Raw genomic sequence first — 21,478 nt, 5'->3', positions numbered from 1 at the left:
TACTTAAAAAATTATATGCCAACAAATTAGACAATCTATAACAAATGGATAAATTTCTAGGATCATACAGTCTTCCAAAACTAAATCAGGGAGAAATAGAAAGTCTGAACAGACCAATTACTTGTAATGAAATTGATAATCAAAACTCCCAATAAACAAAAGCCCAGGACTAGATGTTATCACAGAAGAATTCTACTAAACATTTAAAGAAGGGTTAATACCAGTCTTTCTTAAACTATTACTGAAAACAGAATAGAAATAAATGCTTCCAAATTCATTCTATGAGCCAGCATCATCTTGATACCTACACCAGACAAAAACACTGAAAAAAAATACACACCAATATCCCTGATGCATATGCAAAAATCCTCAAAAAAATATTAGTAAACCACATTCAACAATACATTAAAAATATCATTCACCATGATTAGGTGGGATTTAGTTTAAGAATGCAAGGATGGTTCAACATCCACAAATCAGTCAATATGATAGACTACACTAACAAAATGAAGGATAAAAACCCTTTGATCATATCAATAGATGCAGAAAAAGCATTTGACAAAGTTCAACCTCCAGTCATGATAAAACTTCTCAACAAAGCATGTATAGAGGGGAAAATACCTTAACATAAAAGGCCACATGTGAAAAACCATGGTGAAAACCTCAAAGTTTTTCCTCTAGGATCAGGAACAAGAGAAGAATGTTTACTCTCACCACTTTTATTCATCATCATACTGGAAGTTATAGCCACAGTAATCAGACAAGCAAAAGAAATAAAAAGCATCCAAACTAAGGAAGAAGTAAAATTTTCACTATTTGTGGACTACATGAGACTATATATAGAAAACTCCAAAGACTCCATCAAAAAACTATGGGAATTAATCATCTCAGTAAAGTTGCAAGATACAAAATATACACAAATATGTTGTATTTCTATATGCTAATAACAAAATAGAAAAGAAAACAATCCCATTTATAATTACATCAAAAAGAATAAAATACATAGGAACAAACTAAACCAAAGAAATGTAGGAGCTATACTCTCAAAGTCATTAAGGCATTGACGGAAGAAATTGAAGACAACACAAATCAATGGAAATACATACCATTCTTGTGGATTTGAAGAAATGAAAATGTTAAAATGTCCCAACTGTCCAAAGCAATCTAGAGATTCAACGTAATCCCTATCAAACTGCCAATAGTATTTTTTCATAGAACTAGAGTAATCGTAAAATTTGTATGGAACCACAAGAGACCCCACATAGCCAAAGCAATCTTGAGAAAGAAGAACAAAGCTGAAGGTATCAAATCCCAAATTGTAAACTATGCCACAAAACTACAGCAATCAAAACAGTATGATACTGACACAAAAATAGACACATAGATCAATGGAACTCAACAGAGGGCCCAGAAATAAACCCACACTTGTGACCAATTAATATATGGCAACAGATGTAAGAATATACAAAGGTAAAAGGACCATTTTTTCAATAAATGATGAGAAAGCTGGAGAGTTACACGCAAAAGAATAAAACTGGACTTTCTTACACACAAAAATTAACTGAAAATGAATTAAAGACTTGAATGTAAGACTTGAAACCATAAAACTCCTACAACACAAGCAGTATTATTGATACTGTCTTTGCAATATTTTCCCAGAACTGTCTCCCTGAGCAAGTGAAACAAACAAACAAACAAACAAACAAACAAAAAACCAACTGGGATTACATTAAACTAAAAAGCTTTGGCACAGTGAAGGAAATCATCAACAAAAAGGCAGTCATCCAAATAGGAGAGGAGACATCTCCAAATGATATATCTATAAAGGAGTTAATATGGTTAATATCCAAAATATATAAAGAACTCATACAACTAAGCCTCAAAAATAATAATAATCCAATTGAAAATTGTTAGAGGATCTGAACATTTATCCAAAGAAGACATACACATGAAAAGATGCTCAATATCACTAATCATCAGAGAAAAGCAAATCAAAACCACAATGAAATATCACCTCACACCAATCAAAATGGTATTTCTCTGTATTTATGAGAATAAACTGGAAGTTACCAGAGGGAGGTGAGTGGTGGGATAGCAAAATAAACTAAGGGAATTAAGAGGTACAAACTTTAATTGATACAATAAAGAAGTCATGGGGATGAGAAGGACAGTTAGGAAATACAATCAATATTGTAATATTTTTGCACGGTAAGAGATGGTAACTTGGTGAGCATTTTGTAACCTTTAAAAAAAAGCTAGTTTGCATGTACCAGTTGGAGCTAGGGGGAATATTTGTAGCATTGGATTTTTAGGATTCTGATCAACAGGACTAGAGTTTAAGACCGGATACTAAAAACTTTATTGTGCAAGTGATACTTTCCTGAGGTATGGGACTTAACACACTAGCAATGACCTGAAATGACAGGGAAAATTCACGGTGTGTATAGCTCTCATAAGCCTGGGGGAAAAAAAACAAAAAACAAAACACAAAACAAACAAAAACACCCTATACTCAATATAGTAGAAATATCTAAGTTGTCCTGACACATGGTAGAGGAAGAAATAAAGAGGCTAAGGGAAGTAAACATGTTGGGAGATATATATGCTGTAAAGCTAGAAGATCTGCTGGTGAGTTATCTTCCTTAAGAAGGCTCAGGATACCTATCACTGATCAAGGACATTAGGAATGCACTGGAGAAATAATGCCAATATTACTAAAAAATTCTGTGATGATTCTGCTCTGCAAATCAGAGCTGGCTGTGGAAGGCAGTCACATAGCCTTATCATAAACATACATGGAGATGATGAGGTCCTAAGATAATGGGCCAATTGGTCCCACTTTAACCACTAGATACCAGGAATCTTCATTGTCATAACAACTTACAAAAGATTGGGAAGGACATTTTATCTGTGGGCAGTTGAAATGGTTAATGTAGTATGTTTCCATAAAGGTAAAATAGAGAACAAGAATGCCATTCAATACCTGTTACTAAACAAAAAATCAAGAACAAAAGAAAGGATGCAGGAAGACATTTGTTTCCAGGGGGAAAGAAGGTTATTATCCCTTGCACAGTTGTAAGACCTGAACTGATTTGCAGATCCAGAATCCACTGATTAAAAAGGGTACTGAGTCCCTTGGACGAAAACCCTGCAGTACCAAAGGGAAAATACACTGTGAAGATTTCCCAGTCTTTCCCCATGGATACCTATGGCCAATCACTCAAGTGACTGTATCTGAGAAAATGGGGAATGACAAGACATTCTGACAACTGTCGAATATAGGAACTGAATTGAAACCCACAGCTGGAGACCCAAAGGATCATGATGGCCCCATTATAACTGGAGTGTACCAGATTCTGATAATTTTCAAATGGAATCTTGTTAAAATTTAGTTAACAGTAAGTACACTTTGTCCACAAACCCATCCAGTATGCCAGAGTGTGTATGTGTGTGTGTTTTTTCTTCCCGGAGACTCTGAGTGCATTGTTGGAATTCATTCATTTGATGGTTGGAGTAACTCTAATTTCATGTTTTCAGATGTCGGATTTATGGATTAAGAACTATCATTATAAGGAATGACAAATGAAAAACTCTATATGTCTTTACTCAACATGCACAGACATCCACATAGGCCAGAATGGCAGAGATTAACACTACCATTAAAAGACCTAAAGAAATCATATTTGCTGGAGCCTGTAGTAAATCCATTTAACATGCCATCCTGGCTCTTGGAAACCAGATGGATCCTGGAGAAGGATCATAGACTATCACTGACTTAACCAAGTAGAAGCCCTGATCACAACTGTTTTGTTGTGTGTACTGTAATTTTTAGAGCAGACACCGCAGCCCAGGGTATGTGGCTATTAATTTAGTCAATATGCTATTTTCTGTTACAATCAAAAAGATGTTCAGAAATGGTTTGCATTCACACGGAATGGAAAATATTCATTTATAGTTTTGTCTCAGGGCTATGTTTGTACCTCTACCCTGTTATTATATAATCTGAAGAGATCTGGATCTTTTCAATCTACTGTGTATGGGATCAAAGAAACCACACTTATCTATTACATTGACAACAGTGTGCAGATTTGAAAGAGAAATCAAGGTGGCTAGAACAATGGAAGACTTAGTAAGACTTATAGAGTGGGAGAGAAATCCTATCAAGATTCATGAACTGGCCATCAATTTTTATGGGTGCAGTGGTCACAATACCCTCTTCAAAGTAAAGACCAATTACTATATCTTGCATTCCTCATTAGGGAGAAATAACATGTTGTATGGTAGCTTCCTTTGTATTCTGGAGGCAATGCAATCCTAGGAATATTGGCACAGAAGGCTTCCAGCTTTGAGTGGAGCTTGGAGAAAGGCACTATAGTAGGTATGGCCACAATGCAATCAGCCCTTCTGGAGATATTATTCACAGGACCTAGAATGTTAGAAAGGTCAGTGGTAGATAGGGATGAAATATGGAACTCACAGAAAGTTCTAGAGGGTGGTGTAGTCACAATGTAGAATCCTGGGACTTTAGATAAGTCTATGCCCTCTGTAGCAGGGTGTTTTACAGTCTTCCATAAACAGATCTTGTGTTACCAGATCATAGCAAAGAAAGAACACTTGGCCATGGGACACCAGGGTGAGTAGGCACCAAGTGAGCTATCTATGAATAGCTCAATTTTGTCATACTTGTCAAGTGATAAAATCAGATGTTCTCAGCAGTCCACAGTAAAATGGAGATGGTACATCTGAGACAGATTTCAAGCAGGACCAGTGAGTTCAGGTAAGTTCTGTGTGCAGTAGCCAAGACACCTCAATTAACAATTAGATTTTGATGCTGAAAGTTGCTAAATTTGTCTTCATCTTTGCTTCCCAGTGTCATTGTAAACTCAAAATATTGGTAACACCAGTATATTAAAATATTTTTCATAGATCAACATTTATAAAGTATCATCTTTATTTCAATAATTTCCCTTCCAACCTTTTTCCTTTTGACCATTTTTAGGACTGCTTCTGTTAGTAACTCATTCCTTTATGTGCAAATTATGTATGAACAAAAATTGATAACAATGAATATAAATTCCCATGAAATTCTGTGTAAAATCATCATGGATAATTTTTACAAAATAAAGATCAATTTTTAAATCAAGTTTTAAAGAATTCAAGTAATGTTTACATCAGGATAAAGAAAAATAAGAGAGAGAAATAGGTGAATAATGTATAATGTATTTGTATAATTGACATCCATGGTGAAAGCAAAATTTTAAATCAAAGCACATCTAAACCAAATTCCATTTTTATCTAATTTTCAAATATATGACTAGGAAATTCAGTTGGCTGAACCCTCACATCTGGGTTAAATCACTGGAATCTTTAGGTGTCTTATACAATATCACTAATGCAGCTCAATTAAATAATAAAATTCAGAAACACAGCAGCACAGTCTATGCCACATGGATGGAAAACACATGAAGACACATGCATTTTTCTGAGCATTATCAATTCAACACCCCTCATCCCTCATGGTCTGCATCCTGTATTTGCTAAGAAATAAAAGTAAACCCTGAATTAAACAACTGCTTTCAATTGTGGACTTTTATAACTTCTATAAGCTACTGTCAAGTATCTCAGTATCTCTTCTGGTCCAGACACTGAGTGTGCTTCAAAGGTATTATTTGCTATCTTCTTAGGTTTACAGAGAAAATGCTAAAAGCAGACAATGACATGTTTTGAAGTTAAAACTCTCATGCAAATGAAGGTTCTGACTTCTTAGCTAAATAGGTAAAGGGAACATTAAAGGCTGGATTCTGAAGATGCAGCCTGCCTCTACAGAGTCTAATTAGCAGGAAACCTTCAGGAAGGTTGGACAAAAGTATGGGAGATTTTGCCTAGTGTACATTAATGGGATACATTAGATATACTCAGGAGTCCAATCATATGCCAAGTGGTTGCCATAATGGATTATGTTATTGATAGTCAGCCTTGGTTCATCTTTCTTTCAACAACTGAAGAAAACTGAAATTACTGGGAGAAAAATGTGCCAAAGGATCACAATTGTAGTGTTTTTCATTGACACAGTAGTCCTCTATTGCCTGGTGGATAATTGATTCACATTCAAATTTGGTGAGACTCTATGAACACTCTTGGCCACTGATGTTACTCATGATCATAAATGCAGGCAATTCCTCTTAAAATTTTGCCACACATTCTTTCGCAGTTACCTTATATATCAGACCACTTGTACTGCTTTTTTGTTCATTAAAAATTTACACTTTCCTAGGGATCTCTAGTTAATCTTAGTTCTTTTATTTTAAGAGATCACAGAATCAGGAATTACTATGTTCTCAGTATCATAGGTAACATTTCAAAAGATAAAATATTTATGTTATGAAATGTAGATGTAGTGATTTCTGGAAGCACCCATAATTTGATGTGTGTGTTTAGAGGTATAGGTAACTATGAAAAAAGAGGAGGATTATTTTTCATTAAGTATAGGTGCAGTTAATCATTGGACTTTAACTCTGGTTTTTGGCAATAAACTAGTATTTAAATAGAAGTCTCAGTGGACTATTTACTTTTATATTAATTTATGCCTAAATCAAAATGGTAGATGTAGTTTGCTAAACATAACATGTTTCCGTCATAATACTTTATCACTTCATGGAGACATCTTTCTTGAGTTCTGATAATACAATTAACATTTCAAAAATAAATAAATAGAAGCAGTACCCAAAGATTTTTAACTGAGTTCTTAAAAATGAATATATTTTGTTCTATTATGTTCTTTCTACATAAAAGAACTTATATGGGTGTATCATAAAAATTTTAAGGCAAATTATGTTATTAAGGATAAGTCATTTCATAGTTAAAAACTGAAATTCAATAAATGGTATAATAATTCAAATGTTTATCTAATATCTTAGCATATAAATACATCAAGCAAAAAACAGTAAGTCATATATAAAAATATGGTCAAATCCTTAATATATTTGGAGAGTTTAAAATCTGTTTCTCATTTCGAGGAGTTAGGAGGTGGGGTAATTTGGTAAACACTTTAAGAGTACAAACTTGGGGGTCGCCTGGGTGGCTCGGTCGGTTAAGCGTCCGACTTCAGCTCAGGTCATGATCTCACAGACCGTGAGTTCGAGCCCCGCGACGGGCTCTGGGCTGATGGCTCAGAGCCTGGAGCCTGCTTCTGGTTCTGTGTCTCCCTCTCTCTCTGCCCCTCCCCCGTTCATGCTGTCTCTCTCTGTCTCAAAAATAAACGTAAAAAAAATTTTTTTTTTAAAAATAAAAAAAAAGAGTACAAACTTGGAACTAGATATGGAAATATTGGAAATCTAATAGATAAAATAGAAATTATAGTCAATACTTTATTATAAACTTTAAAGTTCCTAAGACACTAGATATCAATAGAGGTGTGAGCTAACACTAAAGTGGTACTCCTACTGCAATATATAAATGTATCATATGAATAATTTATATAACTTAAACTTGCAAAAGGTGATATGTCAATTATGTCTCAAGTAAAAAAGAAAATGCAGACCAAATCTATAGGGAAATAGACAATATCAATAGTATTTAGTCATTAGATGATAGATGGTTAAAGAATAACTACAAAACTCTAAATTACACATTCTCTTAAAGTATAAATAGCACATTTTAAAAATGGACTATAACCTTGGTTTAAAGCAAATTTCAACAAATGTGAAATGATTGATATGGTCAGATTATTTTATCTGACCACAATACTACTAAAATACAAATCTACAACAAAACTATAGGTAGAAATACCTGATATTTTTACAACTTACAAAAAAAAATTCTAATTCAAGGCTCAATTGTGCAACCACATGGAAATCATGAAATAGTTTGAAAAAAAGTTATTTACACAATAGAATTATATACAACAATTAAAAAAAAAACTGGAGAGACAACACATGAATAATCTCCCAGACATAATGTTGAATGAAATAAGCCTGGTTAAAAAAAATCTATATTATTTCACTTAAATGAATTTCAAAATTCATCAAAACTAATCTATAAAGATGGAAATTTGATGGGCATCACTCACTTCTGAAGGGGCCCAAGAAAACCCATTGGTGTACTACATTTTCTTTTTCTTTTTTTTTTTTTAATTTCAAAAAAAGCATTTGCTTTTTATCTTGATCAGGTGGTAATTATATGCACATGCACATAAATAAAAATTCATCATGTATACTTTTGTATACCTTATAAAATATAGAACTCAAAAAATAAGAAAATATTCACATATTTATGTCAACAAATTTGAAAATGTACATATTCCTAGCAAAATATAGCTCAAGAAAACTGATTCCAGAAGAAACTAACAACCCATTATCTATCTTGTAACCACTAAATAACTGCAATATCAAATACACCTCCCTCCCACCACATGTGCACCTGCACACATATGCACAGACACACAACCACAGCACCAAAACAAATGGTATTGGTAAGTTCTATTAGAACCCACAGTAAGGTAATTGGTAAAGAGCCAAATGATGACAAAAGGGAAATGGAGGAGCTAACAAAATTGAGACAGATTGAAAAATAAAATAAAGGACCACTAAAAATCACTGGTGTTGAACACCCCAAGTGGTATAATAAGAATTTGTCCCACTAACATCATTTGTTACATATTTGTCTCTAAAATCTTCCATAATGCATACTAGTTTATGAATATTTTCTTTAAATTATGCCATAAGGATATACTGTATACATAATGTTTAGAAGGAGATAAATTTGACCTCTAGTGTTAATATCCGCAATTCTAGGAAGTCAACAGTGTAAGTCCTAAGAAATGTTCAGGGGGCTTTAAAGGTTCTTGTTTTCTGCCATTTATACTTCTGTGTGGGGGGTGGGGGTGGGGTGGGGAGGGGAGCGTATAGATGAAGGGAGAAGCAGGAGGGCTCATTTACTTAAGATACACAGCGGCTAAGAACAACCAGATGACATCCGAGCACCACAATGATAGACATTCTTTCAGCTTCATAATGCAAATGACAGTCTTGTGTAAATAAGCACATGTAAAAAGAGGTGAGGGTCCATCACAGATGGGAAAATAGACTAAAGAATTAATTATGTCATTATCTCCTTTTTATGTATCATAAGCAAGTCTACTAGGCTATGAGTTCCACATGGGTAGGGAATGTGTTGGTCACATTTGCATATGTTCATCCTTAGGGATCTATTATAATACAAACATTCCATTTTTGCATTGCATTTGGATGAGGCCATAGAAATTAGAAGTCTCCATTGAAACACATTTATGTTGTTGTCATGACTAAAAAATGTGCATGAAATTCAATGTGATGTGGTTATGTTACACTTATTTTTATATATTTTGAATTCAGAATAGGTAATGCTTAGTTCTGAAACCATATTTCCAGAAATTCTGTTGGGTATTTTTTAGCCATTAGAGTCTTAACAATCTCCTCTAGTGGGTCCTAGGAATCCTTCAGAGTTCTGACTCAGACTATTCTAAAGATATTAGCCATGTTTAAACAACTTTTGTTGTATTAATTTTATGAAATTATATCATGTTTGAATGGGTCTCTTGAAAGGAAGATTTTGTAATTATTTGTCGCTAAGTCTAGGACTACCCAGTGTGGTTAAGATCTGGAGATTGCTGTAGGTTTAGTAGTTAAGCCATGTAGCTGGGCTTTCTTTAAATCAGTGCATTTTAAGTATGAGGCATATGATCTTTAATTCCAAAACAGCCAATACAATAATAGGGTTTTAATCAAACTGGATGAGAGAAGGGAGAGCTGTTGATTAAGGCATAATTCAATTCTAGTGTCTCTGGGATATTGATTGTTTTTATGAGCTCTGCTTTTATAGTGATGCTGGACTAGATATGTGTATTTGTATTCTTATCACCCAAGCCTTTGGCTTCACACTTTATTCTTTCTTCCTTTTCAATTATATTTTCCTATTTTGCCTTGGCTATGAGTTCCATATAAGGTGCAATTTTCTTGACATATCTGAGTAAACTCCAACCCTCCCTTCTCTTCATTACATCACAGATCTTTTCATGTATCATTCCAGAGATCTACTCAGTGTATTATAGAGTAATTTGGGGTGGAAAGCTGATGATTATTTTAGGAAGCTGGGAAAAAACCAAAGGCTGTCATAAAGTAACAATTTCCAGAGCGGAGATATCAGAGTTCCTAAGGCATACTTAATTGAGAGAGGAATTTTCAGGTTTGTTCCTGAAATACCTGTCTTCCACTGCCTTTCCACCAAACTTTCAGGAAAGAAAGGGAAGAAATATATTAAAGACTAGTTTACATGGTTGTATTCTGGGTTGGGACCAGGTAATCCTGTCCTCAAAGGAAACAGGATCAATTCTCTCTTTCCAGAATTCTCCAGAGCCAGAAAGAAAGAACTTCTTACGCTCAAATGCTCTTTCTCCCAACTCATTTTTTCCTTCCCCTGACTCTAAACTCTCTGTATAAGACTTAAATGGAAAAATAGGTACCTTTAAATAGGTATTAAAAGACTGTATAATTTGAAATCTCTGGAATAGATCACTGAAATGCACTTTCTCAAATCAATAGCTTGGCCATGATTCCAAATTTTATTTTGGAATGTCAACAGCTAAGTATTATTTCTCTCTTTTCATTACTTCTGCAACAAAATTTAATCCACACTTCAGGAAGAGGCAGTATATATCAACTGAAACATAGGTCATATACTCAGGATGGATAAAAATAGAAGTGCTTATTATTAGCTTATTTAAAAATTGTCTCCATTTCACTAAGACTGGAAATGAAACAGCCCATGAAGCTTGTCTATTTTATAATCCACCAATATGTTCACACTACAGTGTAAGCCAAATATGCATATCTTTTGAAACATGCTGAATTTGTCCAATGAAAACATAGCCCAAGAAAGGTATCTTGAGACTCTTTTTTTTACTGCATATTCATGGATCGAAAACTTAAAACTGGATTCACGAAGCTGTACTTCATTGGCAGTCAGTGTAATGGACTTATATAGCTACATAAGTAACTACTTGTATATAGCTCCTGCATTTACAGTTAAAACAAACATCTCAAATATCTCTGAAATAACAGTGGCTTAGACTCAAATTTTTCAAGACTTTCCCTAGGGCTTTTATTGTATATTTGTCAATAAAGGCCTTTTGCTACTGGATATATAAAATTAATGTATATAAATTAGCAAGACTTTTCTATAAAAGTTCACAAAATACAAAAATATATTTGATATTTCTGAGTCAAGACTCAATAAAAACAGATTTGGAAACATCCTCATGTTTCTTCTTAATACTGAATCTATTATAAAAATGACTTTACATACATCTGCCTACATTTGCATTTTTCTTATAATCTACCCTTAATGTCAGACAAATGTGTAGTTATTCAAGTAAAGCAGGATGTGCAAATTTCATGCCTATGTACTATATTCAAGAATATATACATATATGTTGTATACGTAATCCACAGTGAGGAGGGTGCAACTTTTATTATTTTTGCCACACGTATCTGAATACTTTGGGAATTATAAATATGTCTTGTAAGTTACAGGAAATTTAAGAAATCTATGTAGGAGGCAAAGAGGAAGCAGATGAGGGAAGGAAAGAACAAGAAAAAGGATGTGATTTATACATTAAAAGAAGAGAGAAAAAGAAAAGGGATATAAGAAATATTCAGAGAAGATGTCACTCCTTTTGAGCATTGGCCTATATGGAAATTGAATCTATGCCTTGGGCTTAATTAGCTGAAGCAATTCAGCAAATGTTCCTCAAGCAATTCAGTAAATGTGCACTTACACTGTATGAATTAAACAGAAGGTGTACTTAGAGTGAGGTACTCTAGATGCTGAACTTGAGATGTTGAACTGTATGTATATAAATATGCATACCTAAAATATTTTTCTTGATTAAAAGTATTCTGTGAATTTTTAAAAGTTTCTTAGAGAAAATTCACATAGTTTCATAATTCATGAAAAAGAATTGATGAAAAAGCAATATGTCAAGCAAGATGGCTGAAGATGTCTTTCAAAATATCCCCTACTCAACAATGACAAGTAAATTTGGCATCCTTCCATGGACAAAAGTGCCTTTGTGGGAGCTGTGGGAACCAGCACCATACACCAAGGGACACAGAAAGCATCTTGCCCATCCATGCAACGAATAATAGACAGAGCTTGGTACCAGCTGCAGACTGTGAGGTGGCCTATGAACCTGCTCCATTCCTCCTGTCTATAGTCTGGAAGCCCCTTGAGAACAGGGATTTAGACAATCACTCATGTACAAGAGAACCTTTGTAGAAGTCCAGGATCTGGTGAAGTTCCCAGACACTATCGAAACAAAAAGATCTGAGATTGGATGCTTTTGAGAGAGTAAGAGCAACAGTCTGATTTTAACTTTATCAACCCTCCCCAAATACAGCACAAGAGCAATAGGGAATGAAGGAGTGAGCATATGTAGGTCTGAGTGCTACGCTTTCCTACATGTTTGGCATGCTGCCAAAGAGGCCAGTTTCCCTCTCCCATCCAGAGTACTGAATTGTAAGTTACCTGAAGGTGGTGAAGGTTGAGGAGTGGAGATGTGAATGGTGGGGAGAATAGCAGTGCCCTGGAATGCATCAAAGGGATGCATATTTTACTAAGTGTATTGTAAACTCCATCAGGAGACCCACACACTAGCCACAAGGGTGCCCTGCAAACTGATTCCCCAAACTGGCCTCCATCCAGTGCTTGAGATGCCTAATCCACATACCTTTCTACCCCATGGCTGGCTCCTCGTGCAGACTCCTGACTGCAACGAGAGTGACCTTTGGCAGACAGTGAGCATGTTTAGAAAACCTGCTTGAATCTGTGGACCAGTAAGAACCACAAACTTAAACTTTAGCACAGCCCTTGGGAAAGCAAAGGGGAAGCTGTCAGCAAATGGGCCTGGAAGCAAAACATCAAAACCTATAGGATGCTGAATAAGCAGTTTTAAGGAGAAAGTGTATAGCAGTAAAAGCCTACGTTAAGAAAAAAACAAAAAAATGTTTATTATTTTTGAGAGAGAGAGAGAATATGAATGGATGAATGAATATTGGGGAGAAGCAGATGGAAAGGGAGACACAGAATCTGAAGCAGACTCCAGGCTCTGAGCTGTCAGCACAGAGTCCAACGGGCCAACCGCAGGATCATGACCTGAGACAAAGTTGGAGGCTTAACCAACTAAGCCACCCAGGTGCCCCAAAACAAAAATCTTAAGTAAACCACTAACTTTATATCTCAAAGAACTTTATACACACACACACGCGCGCGCGCACACACACATACACACACACACATATACATATATATACACACACATACATATATACACATGTATATACATACATATATGTACATATATATACAAATATATCTATATATCTATATATGTGTATATGTATCTATATATGTGTGTGTGTGTATATATGTAAAAGCCCAATGTTAGCAGAAGGAAGGAAAAAACAATGACTGTAATGGAAATAAATGAAACAGAAAAGACAAAAGATCAGCTTTTGGTTTTTTTTGAAAAGATAAAATTGACAAATCTTTAATGAGACTAAGAAAAAGACTAAAATCAGAAATGAAAGGTTACCTTATAGCTGATGCCACAGAAATCAAAGATCATAGAAGACTAATATGAACAACTAAGTATCAACTAATCAAGAAATAAACTGTTAGAAATATATATCTTACCAACACTGAATCATGAAGAAAAAGAAAATCTGAAGAGACCAATAATAAGTAATGAGACAGAATCAGTAATCAAAAGCCTTCCAGCAAAGAAAAGCCCAGGATCAGATGATTTCACTGGTGAATCCTATCAAAGGAAAAAGTGATGCCAATTTTTAAACACTTCCAAAAAAAACTAAAGAGGAGTACTCCCGAACTCATTTTTAAGACCAGCATTACCTTGATACCAAAGCAAGATAGGGACACTACAGGCAAACTACAGGCCAATATCACTGATGAGCACAGATGGAAAAATTCTGACATTAGCAAAACAAATACAACAGCATATTAAAAGAATAATATATTAGCATCAAGAGCAATGTATCCCTGGGATGTGATGAAGGTTCAACATATGCAAATCAGTAAATGTGATACATCAAAGTAATAGAATGATAAAAATCATAGTTATTTTGATAAATGCAAAATATAATTTGACAGCATATAAATCCTTTCATGATAAAAAAAAACCTTTAATAAAGTGGGTAAAGAATGTACCTGAATATAATAAAGGCCATATATGATAAGCTCTCAACTAACAACATAGTAAAAGCTAAAAAACTAAAAGTTTTTTTTTTCTCTAAAATTAGGAACAGATCAAGGATGTGCATTCTCACCATTCTTATTCAATGTAGTAATGGAAATCCTAGCCAGAGAAATCAGTCAAGAAAAATAAAGACTTCCAAAATAATTAACAAATTAAGTAAAGTTGAAGAATGCAGGTCAATATACACTAATTAGTTTTGTTTCTATACACTAAAAATGGAGTATCTGAAAAAGAAATAAGAAAACAGTCCTATTTGCAATAGCATCAAAAAAAATAAAATGGTTTGGAATAAATCCAACCAGGAAGTGAAAGATCTATACACTGAAAACTCTAAAATGTTACTGAAATAAATGGAAGAATACACAAATAAATGGAAATCTTATATAGGCATCCTGAAAAATTATTATTATTAAAATGATTATACCCACAGCCATCTACAGATGCAACAAAACTCCTGTCAAAATTCCAAAGTCATTTTTTTCAAAGATACGGAAAACACAATCTTAAAATTCATATTGAACCACAAAAGATCTTAAATAGTCAATGAAGTGCTGAGAAAGAAAAACAAAGCCAGAGATATCACACTTTTTGATATTAAACTATGTTGCAAAGCTACAGTAATCAAAATAGTACAGTACTAGCTTTAAAAACAGGCATGTATACCAAAGGAACTGAATCTAGAGACCAGAAGTGAACTCCTATATACACCATCTAGTAATGTTTGACAGAGGAGTGAACAGTACTCAATGGGGAAATAAATTCTCTTCAATAATGGCGCTGGCAAAACCAGATACACATATACAAAAAATGAAATGTTACAACACTCATAAAAATTAAATTAAAATTAATTAAAGACTTAAACCTAATATTTGAAACCATAAAACAAGAAAAACAGAAGAAAAAGTCTTTTGGACATTAAACTTGGCCATGATTTTTTGGATATGACACCAAAGCATAAGCAGCAAAAGCAAAAATTAACATGTAAGACTGTATCCAACTAAAAAGTATCTGCACAGCAAAGGAAACCATCAACAAACTGAAAGGGCAACCAAGAGAAGGGGAGAAAATATCTGCAAACTATGTGATATGGGGTTAACCTCCAATATGTAGAAACAAGTCCTAAACCTCAATACCAAACCAAACCAAATAAACACAATCAGTAATTAAATAATGGACAGAGGACCTGAATAGATATTTTTTTTTCCAAAAGAAGGCATACAAATGGGTAACAGTTATATTAAAAGACGGTGAATATCACTAATCATCAGGAAAATGCAAATTAAAGCCACAATGTGATATTATCTCTCATCTGTTAGAATGGCTATTATAAAAAAAAATAAGAGCTAAAAAGTTTTGGCAAGAATGTAGAACAATAGGAACGCTTGCGCATTTTTGGTCGGAATGTAAATGGGTGTATATATAAAAGTGAAATCAGGTTCTCAACGAGATGGAAACATCCTAAATGTCCACCTATAAACAGATGAAAATATAGATGTAGATATATAGATATAGCAAATGAGAGAATCAGCCACAAGTAAAAAAGAAAATCCTGATTTTTGTGACAAACAAGGACTGACCTTGAAGGTGTTATGTTAAATGAAGTTAAGTCAGAGGGAAAAAGACAAATACTGTAAGATCTTCTTTATATGTGGACTCTAACAGAGCTGAACTCCTAGAAACAGAGTAGAATGGTGGTTGCCAGGGGGAGAGTGTGGGGGAAATGGGGAGATGTTAGTTAGTCTGGGTATCTAATGCACAGCATGGTGACTATAGTTAACAATATCGTAGTATATACTTGAAAGTTACTAAGTGAGATCTTAAACGCCCTCACCACACACACAATGATAATTATATGAGATGATGGGTGTGCTAATTTTGCGATCTTTAAGTGTATCAAATCAACACGTTGTACACCTTATATTTACACAATGTTATATGTCAATTGTATCCCAATAATGCCGGGAGGGGAGCAATATATAGTTAAGACCTCAAACAGTTGAAGGAAAGAGAATGACCTTTCACACATATAAGATAAAACATATCCTCGACCTAAATTTGACCAAGTTCTTAAAAAGAAAGTTTTTGTCAAGGAATACACTCTTAAAACATGACTGGAAATCTAAGATATAACTTCCCCTTTAGTTCACTGAAAAAGATACTATTCTTCAGTGAGTCCAGAATTGAGACAGCTATTTTAACATCATTCACAATATAAAAACTACTGTCATTGTTAAATAATTTAGTCAGTGAACTGGATTTTTAGTTTTGCTTGTATTTAGTGCAGAGAGTCATGGTCAGTGGGCTGGAAAGCAAATTACGATTTATAGATTGTTAAGTACTCTTAACTCAAATAAAATGGGGGGTGGGAATGTTCCTGGAACAAAAAGGGAGTGCTCTGGTGAGACAGCAAGGCTTTAAATGAGATGAAGATTCATTGATTACACTGTTCTATTAGTTTGTATCTACAGTCAAATGTAGTGGAAGCAGAATTCATTGAGTATCACCCCTGAGTATAATTATTCAGATAAGAGGCTGCCAGCCCCAGGCTAATCAAACAAGGGGTCCCTGCTTGTCGTCCTCCTTCCTCCCTTTGTTCAGCAGTTCCCTCATCCATCAGCGCTCACACTACATGATTGATTCTCTCCCTCTCAAGCCCCTTTACTTAATCCTCTATGATCTGCTACACAAAGAAATTATTGTAAAACCACCACATATTTGTTTCATCTGGATAACCCCAGGTTACCTAAAATTTTAGGACTAACTTCAGTGCACCATTTGGTTCATTCCTAAAAGCTCTGGAGATTGATCCGTCTTTTCCCTCCTCCTTAACTTTATAGACATATTTCTACTTCCAACAGTCTGTGTTCTCAAGATTGGTTACAGGTGTGAATATAAAAAATATATAATTATTCCAGAAATTTTTCAAAGTGTTTATTACTTATACTTTCATCCCTTTAATATAAATGGAATGCATTTTAAATATAATTCCAGGTATTGTAGCAGGTAATTCATACACACACAGGTACATACGTGTGTGTGTGTGTGTGTGTGTGTGTGTATGTGTGTGTGTGTGTGTGTATGTGTGTGTGTGTGTGTGTGTATATATATATATATATATAAATAATTTGTTTTAAAAATTAATTATCTCCAATCTTAATTAGTTGCTGCTCTGCTTAAATTGCATATAAAGAGAAAGTTCTAAAAATGGAAAAAGTCGAAGTGCATTGGGCTTCAGTAAAGGCAACTCATCTACTGGAAACATCTATAAAAGCTGAGATTGTATAGATATGTTTGAAGGCACTGAAAAATTATAGCACTGAAATAAAAGAGAGAAACATGTAGACGTGTTACTTTTGGGTCATATTGTATCATATTGTCCCTAAGGTATGTGTGCACTCCAGGAAAGCACCTATGAACCAAAGAAGAGGAGAAATGTTAACTGTCTTCTATGTCTAACAGGACAAAAATTAGAGTTGAAGGTTATTCATTCAGACAATACCATGGGAAATCACAAGCACTTTGGACAGAAGCATCAAATGGATACATTATACAATTAAGAAAGAGACACAAATAGAACTACCCTCAAGGATTGAAGGCAAAAATATACATTACCTTATTCTCTAATATTGTATGATCCAAATGGCTAGTATCTCTAGCCGTCTGCCAGAAGCAAATATAAATTTTCCCTGAAGGCAAATTACATTATACTTGGCCTCCAGGCTCCCTCCCACCAGTATAGTTAAAAAAATGCAATGTTTATTACTCAAACAACAACCACCAGGCACATAAGGGTAAGAAATGAGACCAAATCCAAGTAAATAGAAAATAAAAATCATTAAGATCTTGAGATAAAGAATTATTAGAGAGACTTTAAAATAACTGAACATGTTAATAGAAATAAAAGTGTCAAAATCTTTGTCAGAGGATGGGAAACGTGTTTTTTGAAAATGAAATTTCTAGAACAGAAAAAGTATAACAAAAAGGAAGAATTTAAGGGGTTTAATAGTTGTTAGACAAGGAAGGCATTGAAAGATGGGTCATAAGAAAATATTGGGAATGAAGCACAGAGAGACAAAATGGTTTAAAAAAAGTATGTGAAGGGAAGTGGAGATACTGGGGATACAGATTTTAAAAAGTCTGTCATACATATAACTGAAGTTCTAGAATATGACCTTGTATATGGAAAAGGGAGAGAAGGAGAAGAGGGAGAGAAAGGAAGAGAAAGAAAAAGAATAAAGCAGAGCAATACCTGATGTGATAATGGCTGATTTTTTTTTTCAGAAGGATGAAAGATATCAAGCTGCAGATTCAAGAAGTTTTATGAAGCACGTTACACAGAGTGCACTGGCAACTGGCAGATAAGAAGGGAAGAAGACTTATTACATAAGTTATTTATGGACTCTCTCAATCATATTACTTACAGGATAAGGATGATTCAGAAAGTAGTCTGGGAAATAGGATAGCCATAAACTTCAATAGGCTACTTACTGTATTATCTCATCTAACTCAACAGTAGTGTAGACATTATAGTATTTTTTCTTCTAAGTTCCAAATGAGAAAGAATGAGTAATGTTTATTTTCTCAAGTTCACACAGTTGCATGGACTCCAACTGCAATCCATGTTTGTTTGACATAACAGCCCAAACTCTAAACTATTCCATTCTGCAACATTTCAATCATGTGAACATATAAATTTATTTTTAGTCCCCCAAAATGATGGCTTTCAAGATCTATCATTTCACAAATATTATTATGTATCCACATAAGTACTATATATTTTTTAATTCATTCACATATCCATTAATTCAGCATACATTTAGTACCTTCAATGACCTATATACTTTCAGGCATTTGAGTTACATTAGTGGCAACAACCGTAAAGGGTCTTAGATTTTTCCCTACATGGAAGCTCATCAGTTAACCTGCCATGATTTCATAGAGAAGGTTAAGAAACAAATCCTGGACCAAAGATAAAGAAAGGTTTTATTGACAGCACAGCAGGCAATATAAATGTGTGTTGGCACCAGTTTCCCTTACCCCATCAGCCATACAGAGCGGGAATGACTTCAGAGGATTCTCTGCACATAGTGGATTTGCAACACTCCTGAAAAGCTGAATATCAGTAACGTCCAATATTTTATGATAGGATGCCAGCAAACATGGCCAGGCCAACTTATGACCTGCAGAGAGAGACTATATTTATTATTATACACAAAAACTTGCCCCTCTACTTTCAAGGGAGATACTGTGATTTCTTCCACGAGTGTTTGCCATACAAAAATCCTTGAAAAGATAATCCAGATTAAAAGGCCATAGTACCTGTGCCTAAAATAAGTGCAAAAAAGAAAATGACCTGTTGAGAACTCAATAATTAATGGACAAAAGTTCTTTCTTGTGAAGCTTACGCTCTAAGACAAAAAAGCAAATATAATAAGTTTTTCAATTAAATGTGAATGCCAGAGGGAAAAAAGAGTAGATAAAGGAGACTGGGAGATTTAGGGAGTGCAATGTAAATTTTGGTTGATCAGAGTAGGCCCAGATGAGAATGCATGATGGACAAAGAATTAAAGCCTTGAAGGAAAAATTTTTCATGAATACAGCATTTTCACTTGCTTTTATATTAATTTTGCTGTTCTTGGGAAAAATGAATTCACCTAAAATAAAACATGTTCATAATTTTGTTGATTGTAGGTCAAGACCTCACAGGAGAATGATTAAGAATATAGAAGAGGAGACCTCTCTTAACCAGCATTTTCATATATGAAGTTTACTAGAGATAGGATTATATACATATATTTGGGGTTTGATTAACAGTTACATTCAAGTCCCCCAAACATTTCTCTGGTAAAGCAATTTTGAATTCCCAAAGTACTTCGGCCTATTTTATAATCCTTTTGGTACCCATTTTCATGTAAATGAGAAACCAATTTTCTCAAGAGAAGCAAACAAACAAAACCTCATCTCAAGTCCCCAGAGGTTCAAGTTGACTTTGCAGGCCAAGGCCCATGAGGTGAAAGTGTTTCTAATCTTGGCACTGTACATTTTCCTTGCCTGTGATATCCTTTTCTGGTCATTACCCATGGTGCTCTCTCAACTCACAGTTAATTCATCCAAACTGGCTTATCCTCTGGGACACAACGGGGAAGTTTGAGCCTACTTATGGCTGCAGGAAATGCTATTCTGTGTATTTAAAGGGAACAGGAAAATGATAGTTTGGATACTGTAAAATCCTGCAATCCCTTGAGGACAGTATACTTCACATAAGGCATGATGATAAAAAGATACGACAGATTTTTACACGGATCACCAAAGCCAATTCAGAGGCATAATATCATTATAGGAAATTTACACTACCATGTGATAGGACAGCATATATACAGCTTATATAAATATCTGAATTAGGTTTAAGGATTTGGTGAAAATTAATGTGCTTCATATAACTTACTAAAATAAATTTCCTGCTGACTCAGCACCTGGAAGATTACTTGCTTGACAGAGAGTGTAAGAAATATAGTTCTGGGTATAGAAATATCTTTTTATCACTTATTTTTCAAAATAAAGTTATATTTATAGCCAGGAGTTTTACAAACTCTATAGATTTTGTAGCTGCTCACTCCTAAAATGATAGCCTAAGAGAGCAATATTTCTGAAGTGTAAATTAGGCTTTTGGTTTCTGTCAAAAGATGCATCAGTATTTTCTTACACATATGGACAAACTGATGTGCATTCTCAGAAAAATGCACCCACCACTTATCACAGAGAAACATGGAAACCTAGTTTCATCTTCAAGTCATGAGAATGACATAATGGTGGATGTTGTTGAATAAAGGCATATAAAGTTAATTTGCATTCCAGCTTGCTTCACGGTTTTACCTTTTGTGGAACAGAATCTCGGCAATTGCATTATATTCTACTACAGTAGAATTTGGGCATTTAGGAATTAGTTTTGAAAAATCAAATAAACCTACTTTTTAAAGAACACAGTTTTCAAATTTTTGAATATGCTTGCAATTACATCATGTCTCAACAAACTGAAATAATCCACTGGAATACAGTTTGCATTCATAAACATGAGAAACTGGAAAAGGATGCAATATTAGAGAAGATTTAATATATCTGGGATATTAGAAGACAACTCTACTTCAAGAATGATAACTTTTAAAAAACTTT

General features: G+C 34.4%; 1 long non-coding RNA gene across 2 annotated transcripts; it reads left to right on the top strand.

Moving 5' to 3' along the window:
* The first annotated feature begins 4,524 nt into the window (after positions 1-4,524).
* Positions 4,525-20,777, top strand: LOC122483219. Of its 2 annotated transcripts, none has more exons than XR_006297355.1 (2): positions 4,525-4,777; positions 18,590-20,777. It is a non-coding gene; the product is annotated as an uncharacterized LOC122483219 (long non-coding RNA). The 2 variants fall into 2 exon arrangements; XR_006297354.1 differs by having other exon boundaries at positions 4,529-4,633.
* The last annotated feature ends 701 nt before the right edge of the window (positions 20,778-21,478 follow it).

The sequence above is a fragment of the Prionailurus bengalensis genome, chromosome D1, assembly GCF_016509475.1.
Source record: "Prionailurus bengalensis isolate Pbe53 chromosome D1, Fcat_Pben_1.1_paternal_pri, whole genome shotgun sequence".
NCBI classification, from domain to species: domain Eukaryota; kingdom Metazoa; phylum Chordata; class Mammalia; order Carnivora; family Felidae; genus Prionailurus; species Prionailurus bengalensis.
The sequence above is the reverse complement of the archived record's forward strand: the minus strand, read 5'-3'. Positions and strand labels throughout refer to the sequence as shown.